Genomic DNA, 22,397 nt, shown 5'->3' with positions numbered 1-22,397 from the left:
ACTGGAAATAAGGACCCTTAGGAGCTTTCTACTGTAAACCCTTCATTTTAAAGCTCAGAAAATAAACACTGTGACCTGATAGAAGTTTGGAATTAGTATAATCTAGAATGCAAGGTGTTTATCTCTTGCCCATTCTAACTTTGGAGTCAGGGTACCTGGGTTCTCACCCCATTTCTGTCACTACTTAACTCTGTGATCTTGTGCAATTCACTTAAACTCTATAGGCCCCAGTTTCTCTATCTATAAAACAAACAGGCTGTACCAAAGGTCCCTTACAATTGCTTCCCAATCTAAGATTTTATGAACTTGAGACCAAGGAGGAGAAGATTACTTGCCAAAGGACATGCAGGGAGGTCATGAATGCAAAGCCAGGCTCCTAGCACCATGGACTGTTTGCAGAACTATCTATGAAACAAATGTTTTTGATGGTTTTAGAATGGGTGAGTCAGATGGTAAGGATGTGTGACAGAGGACATCTTTCATTCCCAAATCCCCTACAAGTTTTCACCCCAGTTCTCCTGTTTCCCCCAATCTCTGCAATTCAGTACCTGTGAGGGCCAAACCTGGAGGCTACGTAAGAAAACCCCATGTCCTGGATTCCCTGTGTTGATTTGTTGTACTTAGGAAAACATATCCACTGCCAAGACCTCTGGGCACAGGCACAGAATCAACATATCAACAAGTAGGAAGCCAAAAACTAGCACTTGGAATAAGCTTTTCTTCACCCAGGCCGCTCCTCTCTGTCACTCAGAGAAGGAAACAGAGATAAAAAATAATAATAAACAAAGTTTCCTCAAGGTTCTTATCCACAATATCTTCTGTATCTGGTCCCACCTCTCCAAACCCCCTGCAACCATTCTAGCTCAATCCCTTACCACCTTTCCCTCGGAGTAGGAATCAGAGGATTTCATGGACCTTCATGAATCAAGTTGTAGGATCATAGATGTACAGCTGGAAGGGAGCTCAGAGGACATCTAATCCAACTGCACTTATTTTACAGAGGAGGAAATTGAGGTAGAGAAAGCAGAAGTGAGTTGTGCAAAATCTCTCAGAGAAGATGGCAGTCAGCATTTGAACCCTAGCCTTCTGGCTCCAGCACTGTGGTTCTTTCCTAATATACCACACTGGCTCTTATACCAGCCTCCTCGATGGTCTCCCTGCTCCCCTTCTCTGATCCATCCTTTGTTCTCAGTCTAATGTACTGATCCTGACACTTCTCTCCCCAAAAGTCCATTACCTACTTGGTGAAGTATGCAATATTGACTAGCAATTAAGAACCTCCACAATCTGGCTCAAATTTATCTCTCAATAGTGCTTCTCTTCACATTCTTTGTGTGCCAGACAAATTGAATACATCTTTATCCCCCTGTTCTTATCCTCTCCTCTCCCAGTTCTGTGCCATGCTTATGACTAAAATGTATTCCTTTCTGTAGTCATTTCAGTTGTATCTGACTCTTTGTGACTCCATTTGGGGTTTTCTTGGCAAGGATATTGCAGTGGTCTGCCATTTTCTTCTCCTGCTCATTTTTCAGATGAGGAAACTAAGGCACACAGGGTTAAGTGACTTGCCCAGGGTTGCACAGCCATTAAGTGTCTGAGATCAAATTTTAACTCAGGTCTTTCTGACTCCAGGCTAGTCATCACCTAGCCATTCAGAGCCAGGAAGACCAGAATTCCTTTCTACTTCATCTTCATGTTTTGAAGTCCCTCCTTCTCTCCAAGGCACAACTTTGGTGTCACTTTCTCTTGGAAACCTTCCTTGACCCTTGAGCTGAAAGTGATCTCTCCCTTCTAAAATTTCTCATATCACTTAACCTGGACTTCTCTTTTGCAGAGGTAGGACTAGGTTATCCCTATAAACTAGATCCTAGCTTCAAATCCTACAACCTGATAATGGTCTATGATTTTAAGATTCTATAATTCTATGAATTTTTTAGAGTATCTTTAGTGGTTGTGAAAAGTAAAATCAAGCAAAGTTAACCCAATTTCAGTAGTCTGAATCAACAGTGATATACACAGTGTAATTTAATGGTGACAAAAAAACCCTCTTATAGACCTTTAGTAGATGCCTAAAATTTCTCCCTTAAAGATCGATTCCTTTTAGATTAAGGTATTAACTTCTGTTGGCATTCAAATATCTTTCAATTGGAGTCTTGACCATTAACCAGTCCTTTTCCCTTCAATGTAAATGAGTTTATCAGATCCTTTCCAGAGTGAAAGCTTAGCTGAAGCAGATTCAATGGAGGGGAAAGGACTCTGGTGCTCAGGCCTGGCTAGAGGAACCTGGGGAGGTATGATGGGACAAATAGATACTGAAGGGGAGATGGAAGGGTGTCACAGCCTGCCACAAATTGTCCCATCTCTGGGCAATCTTCCTCAGCGATGGTAGATTGAACTCAACCTTGAAGGATCAGATAGAGAGCTTAAGCCAAATTTTGTGGATACATCATTGGCACTCACATCCCCTCTTATAGGTCCTTTCTGTAGTGGCTCTGGAGGCACAAGGGGCCTGACCACGCAAAACATCAAGACTTTGTCTTTTAGTGTCCCTTAATTTTCAAACATAACAGTTGTCCTAAGATGTCCTTGAACAACAAATTTTGGCTGGCTGTCATCTGCAGAGCTCTGTGTTATAAAACTGTGGGACCCACAATGATGAATGATACTAGTAGGGGAGAAGAGAACATATAAATAAATAACTAGGATACAAGGAAATAGCTGCCTATTAAGGAAATAAATGATAGCTTGGGAATTTATAAAAGGGAGACATCACTTCTAGTAGAAAAAAAAAGGGAGGCATCAGCAATGTTATTTGAGAATATTTCATGAAGAAGGTGATATTTGAGTTGCGTTTTGAAGCATTTTCCACTGTCAGAGATAGGAAGGGAGGGAGTGTCAGTATCATAGAAGGGACCTTAGAATTCATCTGGCCCAAACTCCTCCTTTCCCAGAGAAGCAAACCTAGGCCCAGAGAGGTTAAGTGTTGTGTCTGATGTACCAGCAGCGCTAGGGCTTGAACCCAGGCTCTTCAACTCCACACTCAAGTCCCTCCTGTACCATACTACAGATCAAGGTTCTTAATTTTTTTGTGTGACATGGGTCCCTTCGGAAATCTTACGGATCCCTTCTCAGAATAATGTTCTTTGATGCACAAAACTGAAAAACACAGGATTACAAAGGAAACCAACGATATTGACTTATGGTTATCAAAATATTTTTTAAGAGTCCATGGATCCCAGTTTGAGGGCTCCTGCTATAGAATGAGCAAAGAGGTACATAAGCAAGAAAGGGCAGAGAAGACTCAGAGAATGGCAAGTAAGTCCTTCAAGTATTTTCTTTTGGTGCTCCTAAGAGTGAGGTAACACTCACTCAGTGAATAGGCCTCTTTAAGCAGGGAAACAAGGGATGGTCCCTCTAATTAGAAAAAAATAGATTAAAAAAATTGAGCTGGGAGGGGAAGATCCTCAGGGAGAGAAACAGTTACCATTGATATTAGCTCTAAGCCGGGAGGGCCCAAAATACAGCCATTAAGTGGAGCTTGGACAGGGACCTATTGTGGTCCAATCTATCAGCTTCAGAGTGAACTAGGAAGGAAGGAAGGAAGGAAAGAAGGAAGGAAAGAAGGAAGGAAGGAAGAACATGAGTACATGAAAAGGCCTTAACCTAAAAGGGTCAGGGTTTCCCATGGCATCCTGGGTCATCTCCAGTCATCCTGTTGAATATCAGGCCACTGGACCCAGATGGTTTTGGAGGAGAAAATGAGGCCAATGACCTTGCACAGCCCTCCCTCACTCAAATCAAAGTCAACCACAAGTCACGTCATCATTTCCCTGATGTCATGGTCCTCTTAGAGAACGAAGGACAAACACAACCAAAGTGAGACCACAGGATCTAGAGGTTGTCTAAATGAAATTCTTCGTTTTAGAGATGAGAAAACTGAGAGCCAGAGTGGGGAAGGCCTTGTCCTAAGTAATACAGTTACTTAGTAAAAGAGTCATGACTTTACACCCCCATATGCTCTTCCCAGCCCACAGACTCCTAAGACCGTGCGATTCTAAGAGCCTAAGATTCCATGACTCCCAGATTCTAGCCCATTGTGAGTGTCTAAGATTTCTCACTGAAGCTATCCTCTCTCTTTTCCCATTTCTAGACACAGAAACAAGCAACAGCTGTCCTGTCAGGCGGATTACAGATAAGGATAAGTATCATCTAGTCTGACAATGTTTGGAGATTAGCTTTCATAACATGGTGGGAGGACAGCTGAGCATTCAAACCAATAAAGCAAATCTTGCTCTCCATGCCTGCGCCTGTCACGCTCGCTGCCTGCAAAGCGAACTCCACCGTGTTGGGAGAAGTTACTGAGGATTGAATGTGAGCACAGGCTTAGAAGGGGAGGAGGAGAAAGGGACGGGTGGGAGAAGTGGGGAATTGTGCTCTTAGTAAGAAGTGCTTCTAGTTTCTTCTTTCTCTGATATGGGATATGTTTTTCTCCCTAGCAGGTTCTGCTTTTCCCTCCAGAGAAAGCATAGGGACAAATGACAGCATCTTTATACATCCTCCCACTTCCATTCCTTTACTATTTCCAGTGCCTTCTACCCTACCTGCCCCAAGCACATACCTATGAAATTACTACTTAACTGGCAAAGTTCAACTCCTCCTCCAAGAAGACTTCCCTGATTCCTGATACATGGGTAGAATGAAAATAATAGTGGGTTTGGATTCAAATCCTGAAATCTTGTCTCTACCATTTAATACTTGTATGACTTTGCGCAATTCATTTAACATCTCAGCAACTCATTTCTTCATTTGTAAAATGAAAGGGTCAGACTACGTATCCACTGAGGTCCCTTCTGTCTCTAGATTTATGAGCCCTTGACTTTACAGAGCAACTTGTTCTAAAAGTCTCCAAATGCATTTAACAAGTATTATTGGGTGTTATTATGATGTATGCTTGTGTTTATCCCCTTCATGATCATTCATAGTGTATGGGGCAGGTGCACTGGCATACTTCATACAGGTGGGGGGAAGGGAAATTCCCATCAGGCCCTCTCTTGTAGGAAGCCCCTAAACCATGCTGGCACACCCCAAACCCCACCAATGCTCTGTGTGTGCTTATTATCCCCTCTTAGATGACAATACTCCACACTGGCCAAGAATGTGTCTTATCTAAATTCTGTACCTCTCCTCGGTGCCCAGCCCAGAGCTCTGCCCAAGTTAAGTACTTTATAAATGTGTGTTGAATGAACGAATGATTACATGGATGAAATAGAATGCTAGAGGCTGGAGACAGTGAGCCATCACCATTCCAAGGAGGTCTTGCATATTGGATGAGAGTTGAAAGAACCACCTCCTCTGGAGCCAAAGTCTAAGCTCAATTTTCCATTTAAAGGTGCCAAAGAGACAACTAAAGTCAGGCCAGTTGACCAACCCTTGGACTGGAAGAATAGTGGATCCTTTTTCCTTGACTCACTTAGGTAACCCAGAACAAGAAGGAAAGCAGGAGGGATGAGGAAGACCTGCCATTCCAATCTTTCATCTTCAGTGCCAGGTGGTCAGTGGAGGGGGTGGGTGAGACGTCATCCTCTAGCTCCACCGCTCAGTAGTGAGTAACTAGTTCCGTGTACTTCCACGTCTGTCATTAATCTCCAGCCCTAATGACCATCCTAGTTCTTTCCATTTCCAGATCTTGTTTGAACTGGCACTGTTTAAGATGCTGGTTGTAATTACAGTGGTTTCTGCAGGCTGGGATTGAAACAGCTCAGATTCGATCGTGAGTGGGTTTTTCTTCTTTGCTTAGCGATTTCAGTAATGATAGTCATTCACATCATTTATCATTGGGGTTTTCAGAAACACAAGGACTTTTTCAGACACTTGACCCCACATGTGTGCCATGAGGGAGAACAAAGAGAAGCAAGATAATAATAATAGCTGACATTTATATACTACTTTGAGGTTTAAAAAGTACTTCATATCCATTATTTCATTTGATCCTCAAAAAACTCATGAGATCAGAACCGTAGGCACTATTAGTCCCAGTTTACAGGTGAGGAAACTGCGGCTCAGAGAGGTCAAGTGCCTTATCCATGGTTACATGGCTAGAAGTGTTGGGGTCTGGGCTGGCCTGATTCTAAGTCTAACACTTTCCATTATATTATATGCCAGATATTATATGGCAAAACCATCTAGGAAGTGTAGAACATATACTGTGTATACTGACTCTCTCCGTTCCCAATATCATGCCTCAAAAATGTCGTACATCATTGCCAAGTCAAGCTCTAACACAAAGAAATCCTGTCATAAGTAACATGGTTCAGCAATCCCAGAGACATGTCATAACTGGGCCTGCCACTGAACATCAGTTTTTGTGACACCTACTAATGATATTAGGTGGGATGTCTCAGAATTATGGAAAGTTGGCAATTATCCAGATAGTCTAAGACAGCCAAGTCAAAGTGAATATTTTTGGCCCCAATTATCAGGTTTGGGCAAATGAGGGGATCAGATGAAGTATATAATTGCCAGATCTCCACTCTACTTCATGTTTCAGAGATGGTTTCAATATGCCCCTTACAAAGCAGTTCTCCCAAAGACCTTGTACTGTGCATTTCACATACACATCAGCAGAACAAGGAAATAAGCATGAGATGTTGCCTGCTAGCATTGACTTCAAAGTCCTGGTATTATGATTTCCAAGTGCCTGACAACTCCCCCTCCCCACAAAAGTGTCATTGACCCTGGCCATCAGTGTACTGCAATAGCACAGGGGAAGAAAAGGTCCAAGGGTCAAAAGACCCAGGTTCTCATCCCAGTTCTATCTCTGTGTCCCCTTGGGAAGCCATTTGCCTTCTCTACACCTTAGTTCTCATCTCTATAAAGTGAGGAGGTTGAACCAGATGATCTCAAAAATCCTTCTGATCTATGACAAGCCTGTGTAGACATAATTAATCCATAGAGCTTGCAACAGTCACTTCAGGGCAGATTCATGCTTCTGACTCACTAACTAACCTACGGAGAGCAGGGGCAAATGTGGCCAGGTGGAACTCAAGGGGAGAAGGTGAGGGCCAGGTTTAGTTACGGGAAGGGAGATTTTGCATTCTCCCAGAGCCCACGGAGCTCACCCTTCATCAGCAGGAGAGCCCAGAGGACAGCCATTCCTGATTTATAGGCTAATCCTTCATCCCATATGCTACATCCCATGCAGAGACTTTCAAAAGCAGCATTGTGTATCTTCCTCCAAACGTAGTATGCAGAAGATGTATTATTTTCTTTGATTAAAAGCCAAGGGAGGCAGGAAAAGGAGATTTAGAAGCACACTAGACACATGGTTTTACAACAGGGGCCCAAGGAAAATGGTGATGATCAGTTGCAAATGCAAAAGAAGAGAGAAGGGGTGGAGGACAAGTCAAGTAAAAGAAAACCTTCTTAGACTAATGGGTGGAGAGGAACTTGGGGGTAGGAGGTTTCAATTTCTCTTCATTGTATTGATTTAGAAATAACCCTTTGTCTCCCAAGTGTCACTCTTACCCATGTCAAAGTGGAGTAGGGCCTGAAGACAGAGAAGATAGGAAAACGGGCCTTGTTATTTCTTTGCTCCCAGACAAAAAGGTTTTAACAAAGTCTGTGAGTGATTAGCTGAGAAGCCCACACCTGGTTCCCAAGAGCTATGGGTTTGGATCTTAGAAGTCTGCAATAGAACTAAGAGACCTTAGAATGTAGAACGTCACAACTGGAATGAATATTAGAACCGAAAACACAGAACATCAAAGGAAAAAAATGGCTTTAGATCAAAGAACGTAAAACGTTAGAGCTAGAAGGGACTCAGACTATGGCATGTCAGAGGTGGAGGAACCTTAAAACATACAACATAGAACTAGGAGAATTGAACCTTAGCGATTATCTAGATCTACTTCCTCACTTTACAGATCAAGAAATTAAGGCTCAGAATAGTGATTTATCCTATGGTAGAGCTAGAATTCAATCCCCATCACTCTGTTCCCACTCTTTATAGCACCACCACTAGATGAAATGTATAGTAAACAAAGAACTTGACTTTGTACATGGGGGTTGGAGGGTGGAATAGGGGATGTTATCATATTAAACATCATATTCTATGCACTCCCCAGGAACACTAATCCACATAGGACCTTTGTTGTTTAGTTGTTTCAGCTGTCATTTCAATCATGTCTGATTCTCTGTGACCCCATTTGGGGTTTTCTTGGCAAGGATACCTGGAATGGTTTCCCATTTCCTTCTCCAGCTCATTTTATAGATGAGGAAACTGAGGCAAACAGGGTGAAGTGACTTGCCCAGGGTCACCTAGCTAGTATCTGAGGCCAGATTTGAACTCAGGAAGACTCATCTTCCTGACTCTAAGCCCAGTACTCTATCCATTGCAGAAGAAGATTCTAAATTCTAAATAAGCAGATTCATATTCCCTAGATATCCCTTTTACCACCACCCACTTTAGGGTTTGGCAAACTACTATGACCCAGGGGCCAAATCCTGCCAGGTTACAGAAGTTTTTTGTACAGTCCCAGAGATAAGTGGCTTTTTTTTTTTACAGTTTTAAATAAAATTTTATTGTATATTTAAAAAATATAAAAAACCATTCTTAGTTCTTGGGCTATAACAAAAACAATAGCAACTCCTGCACTATATCCAGGGGTATGTTTTTAAATGTGAAAATCATTCTTAGCTGACAGGCCATATGAAAACGGGCAGTGGGCCACGTTCGTCCCTCAGGAATCAGTTTGCTGACCTCTAATCTAGTCCAATCTATCTTGCTTGAAAAAAATCCCTCCTATAACATGCCTGTTAAGTGGTCATCTAATATTCGCTTGAAGACCTGCAATGAGGAGAAACTCGTTATATTTGGAGACAGCCTGTTCCCCTTCTGCATGGCTCGGATCATAACAATGTTTTTTCTGACATCAAGCCTAACTTTATCTTTTGGGAACTTTCATCCAGTGCTCTCAGTTCTTCTTTCTGGGCCTGTAGAGGGAAGGTTTAATTTCTTTTCTGGGTGAAAGTGCTTCACATACTTGACTTCTTTTATGTCCTCTCCTACCCCTCACCCCAAGTTTTCTCTTCTTCAGGCTAAACATTCCTAGTTCCTTCAATCGTTACTCATGGAGATCGGATTCAACTCTTAGGCCATACATAGTTTTCTGACCCGTGACCTAAATGACCACTGAGGTCCCTTCCAATTCTAAAATTTTGCATGTATGACTGTAGAAGCCCTAAGGGTTCTTCCATCTCTAAATCTCATGAACCTGTGAACAAGAGGCCTTAATAGGAACGAGGGAGATGGAACGAATGGGTTGCCATAGGAGCTACATAGTACATTATTGGTGGGCTGTCCAAATTGGAATTATGTAAAAAAAATTACTGAACTGTTCGTACCATTTGACATGCAACGTCACTTTTCCTAGGCATGTCCCGAGAAAGTCAAATGCAAAAATCAAAGTCTTGCACATGCCAAAACATCCAAAGTAACACTTTTTAAGGTAACAAAAAATTGGAAACAAAGTAGGTGCACATTAACTGGGGAACAATTAAACAAATTGTGGCATATGAATGTAATAAACACCATTGTCCTAGAAGAAACAATGGGAAAACTTTTATGAACAGATGCAGATTAAAGAAAGGACTAGAAGAATAACATAAACAAAGATTACAATTATGTAAACTAAAACAATGGAATCTGAACTCAGATTCAATTTAATGATCAATATTGATTTAAGAAGATAACTGAAGAAACACACCCTCTTCTTTAGGCAGAAACACCAAATCCATCACTTGTGGTTACTGTATTGGTTAGTCTTACTTGACAGTTTATTAGCACAAGAGAGAGTTGGCAGGTAATACTGAAGAAGGTATAGAAATGATTATGATGTAAAAAATAAGACACCCACCAGAAAAAAAAATTGAAAAGGAAAGGAAAGAGAAGAGAAAGAGAAAGATAGGGAAGAGGAAGAGGGAAATCAAGGAAGAGAGAAAGGAAGAAAAGGTGAGGGAGAAAGTGAGAAAGGAAAGAAAGAAGAAAAGAAAGGCAAGGGAGAAAGAGAGGAATGAAGAAAGGAAGGGAGGAAGGGAAGGAGAGGGGGAGGGGGAAGGGAGGGAGGAACCTACATTTAAGAAGAACCCAGGCAAGACCCCTTCTGTTCAACTGCTGCCTTCCTATTCTCCACAAAGAGAGGTGGTTAAGCGGTTTTCAGAAGGGATCTGAGAATTGGATCCTCTTGGCTTCTGGCTAAGTGGTCAAGTTACCACATTTTTAAATGCAGCAGGCCTCCAAGTGTGCCCACACCACACGGGTGGTTAGGACTGGCCACAGTATCCAGCACTCCAGAAAATCCTCTGGCAGCAGAACAAGAAGATGATGAGTAGAGGGAGAGAATCATACAGGCATAGGACATTTGAGGTAGGAGGGCCCTTACACATCATCTTGTCCAGTGCACACTCCCCTTCCCGTATTTACAGAACTGGAAACTGAGGCTCGGAGATGGGAGTAATTTATCCAAGGTCACAGAGCAACTCAATGACAGAGTCCAAGCTGGAACTCATGGCTCTTGATTCCCAGTTTGGATAAATAGCAAAAAGCAGAGAGTTTTAGCTCTCTTTTTTCCTTCTTTGGCGTTACTAGTCCTCTTTCCTACCTCTGAAATTCCTAAGATCTTCCTTCAAGAAGAAATTTTTCTAAGACCTTGCCATCCACCCACATGTCACTCCTTTGCACAAAAATTCTATAGCACATTAAATAAAATTTGAATACCTTTGCTTGGAGTTCAAGGTCTTCCACATCTAGGCACCACCTAACCTTTCCAGTCATCTCATATTACTTTCCTCTGTGCCCTCTGTGCTCCAGCCAAACTCGACTACATGCACTGCCTTCCCTGGTCTCCTTGTCTTCACTTCTGCTGTTCCCAGGCCTGAAGTCTCTTCCCTTCCACACCCATGCCCACCCCTTCACTTCCTATCCATACACCCCAACTAAATACTGCCTTCTCCAGGAAGTCTTCTCTATTCTGTAATAGCCGGTAAAGCTCTTCTCTCAAACATCACAAAACACTTTGTTTTACTACTTTCTGATGCACTGATCAGGCACTTTTGTGTGTCTTTAATCAAAGAAAATATATCCATCTGTGTTAATTATTGCCTCACTCCTTTCCTGTGCTACAGATTCCTAGAGGGGGGGGGCACTATATCTTTTATACTTGTTTTATCTCCACTAACATAGTATTCTGTACACAGTAGACATCTGCTGGATGATGGGGTTGGAGAAAGAGGGGGATTTCTCTGTTTTGAGGAATAGGAACAACTGGCTCTGGGATGTTTCGATTCCCTACCTTCAGAGGCCCATAGGCAGGATCTGCCCACATGCTCCCCAAAGATGGGTGCAACCACTTAGCTGGGTAAGTCTTGTATTGGCCTTCACCACAATGGTTTCCAGCTGGCAAATGAGTTTGCCTCAGAATTGTGTTTCCTTCATAGAGCCTTACATCTGTTCTCCTACTCACCATGTCCTTTGGCATCTAGGTCCTCCTTACTATTGCCTGGTTTTCACTTACCTACTATATCTGTATGCACTCCACCTCTGAACCCCTCCAGAAAAACCTGACTCTTTAATCACAGGATCCCTGAATTCAGTCCCCTATCCTTCCCTACTTCACTCTTCAAGGTCTCAGTTCCTTTCTTCAGGAAGGAAAATCTAAGAGCTGAAGCCTGTCAAAGAAGGATCATCTTCTCGAACAAACCTCTGGGAACCAGATGCCAATGCCATTTAGAAGAAAAAAGTAAAACTGTACAAAGGGACATTTCAAATGCCATCTAGAATATTAATTTCATGTCCTGAGACTTAAGTACCAGTAGTTCTGTCAGATAATAACATTTATTAAGCATACAATATGTGCCAGCCACTGTGCTATGCGCTAAAGATACAAAAAGACACAAAAGACAGTTCCTGCTCTCAAGGACCTCTCGATAGAATGGAGGAGACAACAAGCAAACAAATATGTACAAACAAGCTATATCCAGGAAAAATAGGAAATGATTAAAAAGAAGGGAAGGCACTAAAATTGAGAGGGGCTGAGAAAGGCTTCTTATAGAAGATGGGATTTCAGGTGGGACTTGAAGGTACTTAGGGAAGGTGGTAGGTAGAAATGAGGAAGAAGAACATTCCAGAACTAGGGGACAGCCTGAGAAAATGCCCAGAGCAGAGAGATGGAGTGTCTTGTTCATGGAACAGCTAGGAGGTCAGTGTAACTGGATTACAGAGTACATGGGAACGCATAAGGTATAAGAAGCCTGGAAAAGTAGAGAGAGGGAGGGTAGGTTATGAAAGGTTTTGAATGCCAGAGGGTTTTTAATTTGATCCTTGAGGCAGTAGCAAGGCATAGAAGTTTATAAAATAGAAGGGTGAGATGATTGGACCCATGCTTTAGGAAAATCAGTTAGGCAGTTGAGTGAAGGATGCATTGGAATATAGAGAGACTTGAGGCAGGCAGACCAATCAGTAGGCTATTGCTGTGATGATGGCAGTACCAGAGGAGAGGAAGGATTGGTTCAAGAGATGTTTCAAATGTGAAATCAACAGGCCTTGGCAACCAATTGGATATGGGAGGTGAGAGACACTGAGGAGCTGGGGATGACACCTAAGTCATAATAAGCCTAAGGGACTGGGAGGATAGTGTTGCCCTCATGATTAACAGGGACATTTGGAAAGGAGGAATAGTTAGGGGGAAAGACAATGACTTCAGTTTTCTGATGTACTGCTTTTAAGATATTTACTGAACATTCAGTTTGAGATGTCTGAAAGGCATCTTGCCAAAGGCAATAGGAGATATAAGACCGGAAGTCAGCAGAGAGGTTGGGTCAGGATAAGTACATTTGAGAATCATCAGCATTGAGTTGATAATTAAATCCATTGGAATTGATGATTAGCCCAGAGGAAGAAGAGAAGAGGGCTTAGGACAGAACCCTAACCTACAGTTAGAGAGTATGACCTGTATGAGGATCTAGCAAAGGAGACTAAGGAGGAATCTGACAGGTAGAAGGAGAACTAGGAAAGAGTGGTTTCCCAAAGAGAGTATCAAGGAGAAAAAGGGGATCAACGGTGTTAAAGGCTGCAGAGAGGTCAACAAGAATGAAGATCGAGAAAAGATCACTGGAGTGGCTACCAAGAGATCAATTTTATTAATTAGTACAATCACATCTCTCTGCAGTCTCTATCCAGGTACCAAAGTTAATTGGAAACAAATTTTTTTTAAATTATTAATGATAAACCCATTGCAAAAGTTTTACTGGCTGCCATTTTTTTCTACCATAAATCATAGTAAAGTGTTACTTGAAACCATTAATAGTGCACCAAATTATATAAAAATCAGTTCGGTCCTTTGAAAGTTAGCACTAAATCCAACAGATAGAAGGAAAACTAAGGAATATTAAGCTTTGGATTGTAAAGGAGAGACCTCACTTCCTTGAGTCAATAATTGGTCATCTATTTCAGTCCCTCCCTTTGTGAAAACAGATTTAGGGTTCAATTGATGGCAAGGCCCTACTGCCACAGTCAGGTGCACTGTCTGTATGTTTTTTTTTAAAATACAGTCATACTCTGCTTTAAACAAACATACATGAAAATATGGAGTTACCAAACAGACAAACCAAAGGGTGTGATTATTCACTCTACTAAGGGATTCTTCTCTTTTTAAAGGACTTCTGTTTTATACAGGGTACCTCTTTTGGGCCTTTTAAATGGAATTCCATTTGGAAAAATAATATAGAGACATGCCTTTTCAGAACTATATTTATCTTATAAAGTAAAATTTGTCAATATTCTTCCTCCTAGTTGGGGGAAGCTACCATGAGCAAAACCCCACAGGAGGGAAGGAAAAAGAGACAATGAGACAGGCGGAAGGGAGAGGAAGAATACAAAAAGTAGCTGATGAGGCATTCCATCCTAACCCAAGAGGGAAGCCTGTAGGCCAACAACTCTCAGCCTCTCTATAGTTCAGAAAGGAAGAGAGGTGGAAGGTTATCTCCCTTTTATGAACCCTGTTGATTTAAGTGGGTGTTCAGTCTGCACAAAGACCGACAGGCTGGGCTCCATCCACTATGTACAGTATTGAGCAATTGATATATACAAAAAGTTAGCCTATTTATATACCCTGGAATGTAACCACTAGAACTGGGCTTGGGCCAAGGCATGTGTATGGGGGTAGAATTAGATCAGAAATGGAACTGTTTGCCCCCGATTACTGGCTCAGTCAAGTGCTTCTACAGGAATCTGGTCTGTGTTAACAGAAGCCTCATTCCTTAGATTAAAAACAAAAACCTGCAAAGCTAGACTAATGGTATTATTTTAGGGACAGCTTAAGGAGTGATGGAGGCATTAACTCATCCATCATCAGTTCCTTTGTCAACGCTCAAAATAAGTTAAACTGGGCTGAGTTCCCCATCAATTTAAAGCTATTCAACTAGGCCAGAAAATACACCCTTTTGGAAAGCACCTAAGAGATCATAGGATCTAGGGATGGAAGGGACCTTAGTAATCATACATCAGCAGAGGCCAAGCTATGGTAGATCCTACCATAGTCATAGAAAGATCATAGTCACAGGATGTTAGGATCAGATTTAGACCCTGAAGGAACCTTAAAGGTAATCTAGTCCACAACCTCACCATTTTACAATAAGGAAACTGAAGCCCAGAGAGTTGGTCACATAAGTAGTATTAGACCTCAGCCTATTATTTGTTCTTCATTTTCAAAGAGGACCAATGACATTACAGAATGATGTCTTGACTTGCTCATGAATTGGGTTTAAGTGGAGCAGAGTCATTAGCTTCCCTCTCTCTTCCTGAGTCATCAGAAGTCCAGTGGAAGGACAAATATCAAGATGACTGGCACTGGCTCAGGTTACAGTAGATGAGCTTGGCTTCTTTAATGTCTGACCAAGCTCTAAACATTCCACAGTGCCTGCTTCAGCCACCATCATGGCCGTTGGAACAAATTGTTCTCACCCACCCATTCCACCCAGGAAGTCTTCACATGCTTGGGGGAGACACTTCCCTAACTCTCCTATGGGTATGAGGCCTGTTGGTTACTCTCAATCTGGTTTAGCCCCTCTGTTGAGACTGTTTTACCAGCAGGTAGCCACTACACATGCTACAGCTTCTCAGAGCCACAGGTGAGAGTTGGGTGAATCGGAAAGACACCAAAGGTGGATGAGCAGCCCCGAAAAATGCTCAGCAAACCCTCACACCAGAGGTGCTAGTTCTTCTGAACACCCCATACACCCAAAGGAGAGGATCAGGCAATGGGAAAGGGACATTTGCTGGGCTTTAAAGAGAGACCACAGTCTCTAGAAGGAGTGTTAGAGACAAGCCACAAAGCCACCTGACCTCTGGCCTGACTAATGAAGGCTAATTGCTCAGAGTCGGATAAGTTACCACCTTACTTGCCACAGATATGTCAGGTTGGAAGGGGGAGGGGAGGATGATTTCAAATAAAATATCTTGAAATGGAAAGACCCAGAATCTGGATTCGGTTAGAAAGGGTCAAAGCTCAAATATGTAATTTCTCTGTTCTCTTCAGCAATTGAAACCATTTTATGAAGCCTTTATATAACTTAATTAAATATGATATGCACAGGCAAGGGTAAAATACAAAGATGGTGACCTCTGGGCTTTGTAAATCGTGGTCAAAGTCATTTTCCCCTGCCTGAGCATTGGAAGTATTTAGTCTGTTCCTTTGTGAATTGCTTGTGGCATTAAACAATCAGAGTATTCTAGTGTAACAAGGATCTAAGCTCAAATTCATCTTTCTTAACTTCCCAAATCCACTTGTTTTCTTGGAGCAATGAAATAGGAGGAAGCCATTATAAGATTTGGATGACAGGTCATCATTTGCTTCAATGCGTTAAAGGTCTCTGTTTCGGTTAGAGTGTGTACTCTCTCCAGTGACAAAGAGAGCAACTCCCCTCTGCTCTCCCCCAAGAAAAGCATCTTAGTGGGTGGGCTATGAAATCACTGTGGCTGAAAAATTCCTAGGCATGGCTCCAACCCAGGACTGGGAATACAAAGACAAAAATTACATGATCCCTGCCCTCAAGGAGCTGCCATTCTACGGTGAGAGAGAATATGTACATAATAAGCATACTGCTTATATACAAAACAGATCCTGTCTTTGTAGAATCTCCCATAGCTTGCCCTCTGCTGACATATGTTGACATGCTTGAGAATTCAGGGTCACCGCTGTACCAAAAGAAGGGGTTGGGAAGAAGACTTTGGGGGAAACCTTCAAAGTAGGCCTTTAGAGGTAGAACATCTGCATAAATATACCCAAGGAAGCTTTCAGATCATGATCTCTAAACACTGTTCAAAAGTGAAATCAAAATTTTGGGAAGTAGGAAAGGACCTTTGAGGTTAACCTAAGGGGAGCCAGGCACCAAGGGGTAGAGAAAACAGCCAGAAGAGTCAGAAAAGGGATGAATTTTTATTGAAGAATTTAAAGATTGCAGAGATCCTAGAGGTTAGTTAGTCCAACCCACCAAACCCCCATTTTAAGAATAGAGAAACTAAAGTCAAGAGAGGTGATTTACCCAAGGTCACAAAGAGCACTGGCAATAGACAAATCATTTAACCTCCCTGGGTCTCAATTCCCTCTCTTATAAAATGAAGAAGTCTGGACCCAGATGGCCTCAGAGGTCCCTTCTGCCTCTAGATATAGAATTCTATGATTCCATGATTTGCCCAAGGAAGCCAAGGGATTCATCAGGAGATAAAGAGAGCAGGCTTGGATTGAACAATAAGGTTTCTCAGGAAACAGAGCCCAAATTTTGGGCTTTAGAAAGGACATATTTATTCTGACTAAAGAGACAAGTAGGAAAGCTTTGTAAAGGTCTCTGCTCTCAAGCAGAATTTTATATCCTCTCCAGGTACTGACTCATAAATCCTTTTTACCTGTCTCTTCTTCCAGGACTTTAGCAATGTTAAAAAATAAGGATAACAATAGTTAGCATTTATATATCATTTTATTTAATCCCCACAGCAATCCTGGCAGATAAAAGCTATTAATATATTCTTGAACTATTTTAGGTACTGCAGAAGACTATCCCGAGACTACCTTGCAGTAGATACGGAGAGATATGTTCCCAAGGCATAGGGATAGGGGATGTGCAGGGAAGGCAGAACCTGAAGGATCAGTCTCAAACTCCTGAAGAATACAGACTCACCTAGAATATCCCAAAGGAAGATGGAGATTCCATTCCCTTCCCTTGAAAGCTCTGGATCCCAAGCTGCCAAGAAGCTAGGCTAGCCTTGCCTCCTTGGACTGGGAGGATTACTACTCAGGTTAATTGGCTACATAATTGCCCTTGTGATTGCAATTACTATTGTTTGCTGGATTAGAAAAAAATCTCCTGTAATGAGCTGGTAGCAAAAGGGATCGAGTAGGGTTCCAGGAAATTCTAGATTTCCTTGTCCTTAGCCCTGAAATGCTGAAACCCAGCCCAACCTGAAGGGAAGAAAAAAAGAGATGAGAGGTTGTAGGGCTTGACAAGGAAATAATTTTTAAAAGCTTTGTTTGTTCTAGATGGAATGCAGAACTGTGGGCACCTTGGTCCACTTTATTAGCTGGAGGAAAAGTGAACTGGAGTTTATAATGATGGTCTACAATTATCCAGCAGTAACTTAAGCTCCTCCCCCCTCCCTCAAGAGGCCCTTAGTTGGAGAACAGGTGGAATTCACGTTAAAGCAAGCCCAGTAAATGAAAATTCAGGTGCTCATGAGAGATAAATTAGGAGGTGATTTTCCAATATAAAAGGACCCATTGCAAAGCAACCTTTGAAGAGCCAATTCCTTAAGTGAATTGAAAATAACATTCGGTGACCCTGAACGTGTCACTTAGCCTCTGTTAGTTTCCTTATCTGTAAAATAGGGATAATAATAGCACAAGTGAGATAATAACTGTACAGCGCTTAGCTGCACTATATAAATGTTAGCTATTTTTATAACTATTAAGCACAGAATTTGCATCCAACGCATCTGATACATAAAGCAAGGCTCACGCTTACTGAGGGAATTGCACAAGTGGGTTGGAACCTCAAAACTCACCACCACCACCCAGAGCCTGTTGTTAAATTTTCAGCATGATCATTTAACCCACACAGATTAATTCAATTTGACCATGGATCAAGAACCTACCCTGGGCAAATCACTCTATTAGATGCTAGGGATATAAGACAACAAAATGAATCACTCTCTGTCCTCAAGAACAATTCTACAAGGAGGGGGTGAGGGGTCCATTCAGATATGTCTAGTAAAAGGCAATCTGAGAAGAGGGCGTGGTGCAGAGGGAATCAGGGAACACTCCATAGAGGAGGTAGCATCTGAGCTGAGCCTTGAAGGATTCAGAGAGATGGAGGGAAGGAGGGAGTGCATTTTAGGTATACAGGACAGCTGGTACGAATGCAGGAACATAGGGCGACGCGATGTTGAGTTCAAGGGCTAGCTCAGTTGGATTGGAACACATAAGACGTGAAGTACAATAATGTGAAATGAGCCTAGAAATGGACGTAGGAGCTAGAGAATGGAGGGTGGTCAGTACCAACTTGAGCAGTTTGTGTTTTATGCTTAAACAAGGAGGAAACCACTGAAGGTTCTGACCACGGGAATACTTGCTCACATTTTGTCTCAGAAAAAGAAATCACACCCATACCTTATTTGGCAGCTGTGTTGAGAATATTTTGGAAAAGGGAGAGCTTGGAAGCAGAGATACCAGCTGGGAGATGTTACAATAATCCAGGAAGCAACTGGGCCCAAGTTAGGATGTTGATGGTCAGAAGGAGGAGTAAAGGAGAGGAAATAGTCCAAGATGATTCAGTTTATGAACCTGAAAGGATGATGGAGTCTCCAACAGAAACTAGGTAATTTGGAGAAGGGACAGGTTTCGAGGGGACTATTATAAGTTGTGCTTTGTACAGACTGAGCTTGAGATGCCTGTAGCAAGCAGTTTAGATATATGTAACTGAATGGAGGGAACAGGAATTTATTAAAGTGCCTACTATGGGACAAGCACTTTTACAAATCTCACTACAAACCTGGGAGGTAGGTGCTATTATTATCCCTATTTTATAGATGAGGAAACTGAGGCTGAGAGAGGTTAAGTGACCTGCCCTGTCCCCCCCACAAAGGGACACCCAATGGTCACAGACCAAAAGCTAAAAACTGAAGAGCTGTGGACTTTTACTTATCCTCCCACTCTGTATCAAAGAGGCAGCTTCCTACCTTTCCAAACTTCTCACACTTGACTCCCCTACTCTTCAACCCAGCCACACTGCCCTATTTCAGTTCCTCGAAAATGACACCCCATCTCCTATTTCATGCCTTCACACTGGTTGTGCCCCATGCCTACAATGCCTTCTCCTCTTACCTCTGATTCTTGGCTTCCCTGACATCTTTCAAGACTCAGCTCAAAGTCTACATTCTAATAGGGGCCTTTCCTGCTCCTCCCTACCTGCTAATGCCATCTTTTAGACCGCTATCCATCCACTACATATCTTGTATGTAGATAGTTATTTGCATGTTTTCTCCCCCATTAGGATATAAGATCTTTGGCAGTAAGAATTGGGTTTTGTTTGTTGGGATTTTTTTTTATGAGGGGACTAGAATTTAGTATTTTTCTTTGTTATCTCCACACAGTACTAAGCCTGGCCTTTGGTAAGGGCCTAATACATGCTTGTCCTCTGACTAGATAGAGTCAGGAGACCTTAGTATTAGTCCTGACCTTATGGTTCTCTATGTAACCCTGAATAAGTATAGCCTCTCTGGGCCTATTTCTTCATTTGTAAAAAAGAAAAAAGAAAAAAAAGTTATCAGACCCAATGATTTGAGATCCTTTCAGCACTATGATTCTATGGAGAAACCAGCTACATACATTAAACTGTCAAGTCTGTTAAATAAAAGCTTGAACTAGATGGATGATCTCTAAGGTCTCTTTCAGACCTAAATCTATAAACCCAGGTCTTTGGATGCTTCGTATTCCAGGCCTAGTGCTTTGTACCCAAGAAACCCACAATCCAGAGCAGAGGTATTAAACACCAGGCCATATGAGGTCTGCAATGCTCTCTAGTGTGCCAGAACCAGATTAAAATATAATTGGGAAATATTCAACAAAATGAATAAAAATGCAATAAAACATAGATAACACTACATTTAAAACTAAGTCAACATACAGGTTCAGGGATCCTTACGTACAACTTAGTGACCCTGCTGTACATTTGGCACCTCTCATAGAGGAAACAAAACTTACAGGCAAAAATAAGTGGAGAATAATTGAATGTAAACTAGGCAATACTCAAAAGGAAGAGATTAGTATATATCAGAGGAGTTGGGGAAGAAGTTGAATAGAGGGAAGGGAAATGTGAGATCATTCCAAGTTGAGGAGGAAGGGAGGGGAGAGAAGAGAGAATATGAACAAAGGGCAAAGCAGTTAAAGGAGTATATGTGGGGAAGCCAGGCCAGAGAGGCCTGTTCTTCAGGAAAAACGACAAACAAGGCCTCGTTGATTGTATGGATAAACAAATGGGGGAAATTAATCCTGAATCTTAATGGCTGAAACTTGTCGGGGGAGGATGGTCGGTTCATTTTCGCCAGAGAGAGTCCTTCAACCCAATAACCATTACCTACCTCTTTGGGTCAGGGATTTTGTTAACATCGATCAGGAGACTTCAACTTACCCTTCAAAGCCTCTGGAAACCCCAAATATTATTCTATGCCTTGAGTTATGGTGTTGTCTTAATTCCGTATTTAGACAAAGATTTTTCAGTTGCCTCCATGAAAATGCCTGTTGTATCCCCCGCACAGAGGGAAAGCTTTCCACCAGTAGCATCTCTAAAATATATTCCAATGATCCCACATTAAAAAATGTCAGCTCTCTGGCAATGGTTACTTCAGAATTGTTGTTTGTTGTTGTTTGTTGTTTCCTTTCTTGTGCCTCTATAATTTTATTGGGATGACTAAATCTCTGGACTATGTTAGCCATAAACAGAACTAATTTACCCCCTGCTTCTTTGAAACAGCTGCTGACAGCTGCACTGTAATTCAATCAAGGATCTTTGTAGTTGAACCTACCAAACATTCAGAATTTTTTGTTGTTTCATTTTATGTTGTTCAATCTCTCCTGTACCAAGACCTAAAACAGCTGCATCAGAAACTGACAGTGCCCATTCACCTTTAGGCACAGTGAAAGAGCCTATTGGCAGAAGCAAGCATGGACAGGGATTAGCAGTGCATTGATAGCATTTTATAGGAAGAGTTCAAATATTGGAGCCTCAAAAATTCATCAGGCAAGTACTTGCAAATGCCATGATTCCCATTTTACAAATGAGAAAACTGAGGTTAAATGACTTGCCCAAATGGGAAACCCATGAATTGAGTTTTCTGAGTCAGTCTAGTGCTCCTGACACCACACCTTAATTTTGGGTACAGATTTTTACAAAAATAGTTTGATAACTATTTTGTTTTATGGTTTCCTTTGTAATCCAATGCAGCTTATGAAAAGTATTTAAAAACATTCTGGGAAGGGTCTGTGGGCTTCTTCAGACTGCCAAAAGGGTATATCACACAAAAAAAGGTTAAGGACCCCATATTATTTGGTGAACGATACCACTCTCCTCCATATCACCTACCTCCTAAGCCCAAAGGCCAGGTTTAGGGGGAAAATGACCACAAACCAAGCTTCTTTGCAGTAAAATGTCAAAATGCTTTATTTTTCTATTTTTGTACAAAATTTCTCTAAGGACTGCTCTATTGGAAGGAGAAAAAAACAGAAGTGTACATATCTGTCCAACTGTTAAAATAAATATTTTCTTAAATAAGGAAACAAAAAGTGTTTAAAGAGATGAAAATCATTTTCCTGAACAAGTGATTAAAGAGGAAACTGGGATGGAAATAAATAATTTTTCTGTTGTGACAACTATTTACACTTAAAATGTACAAACAAACAAGTAAGCTAACCCAGAGCCACAGGAGCCTGGTCTGGGTAAAGGATTGAGACAGTACTTATTATGAGACTGCTTATGCCTAGAACCAACACACTATGACCCTAAAGTCCTCAGCCCAGCCTAAACAGAATATTCCGCCCCCAGCTGATGAGGCATCACAGTCTGACCTACTGGGAAGCAGCAGGTGACCGGAAGCCCAATATTCCTGGAAGCCAATTTAGCTGAGAGGTGAACAAAAGTTTTTTCACCCTTGAAATAAGTATTTATTTTTCAGTGTCCCCACATGACTCAATCTGAGATAAACTTGTCCTTTGTTCTCACTACTTGGGATATAGGAACCACTGGATAAAGTCTTAATATCTTACAAGTTGGCTCAAAACAGTTTTAATAAGGCGCAT

Source organism: Trichosurus vulpecula, chromosome 3 (assembly GCF_011100635.1).
Source record: "Trichosurus vulpecula isolate mTriVul1 chromosome 3, mTriVul1.pri, whole genome shotgun sequence".
NCBI classification, from domain to species: Eukaryota; Metazoa; Chordata; class Mammalia; order Diprotodontia; family Phalangeridae; genus Trichosurus; species Trichosurus vulpecula.
Note: the sequence above shows the minus strand (reverse complement) of the source record.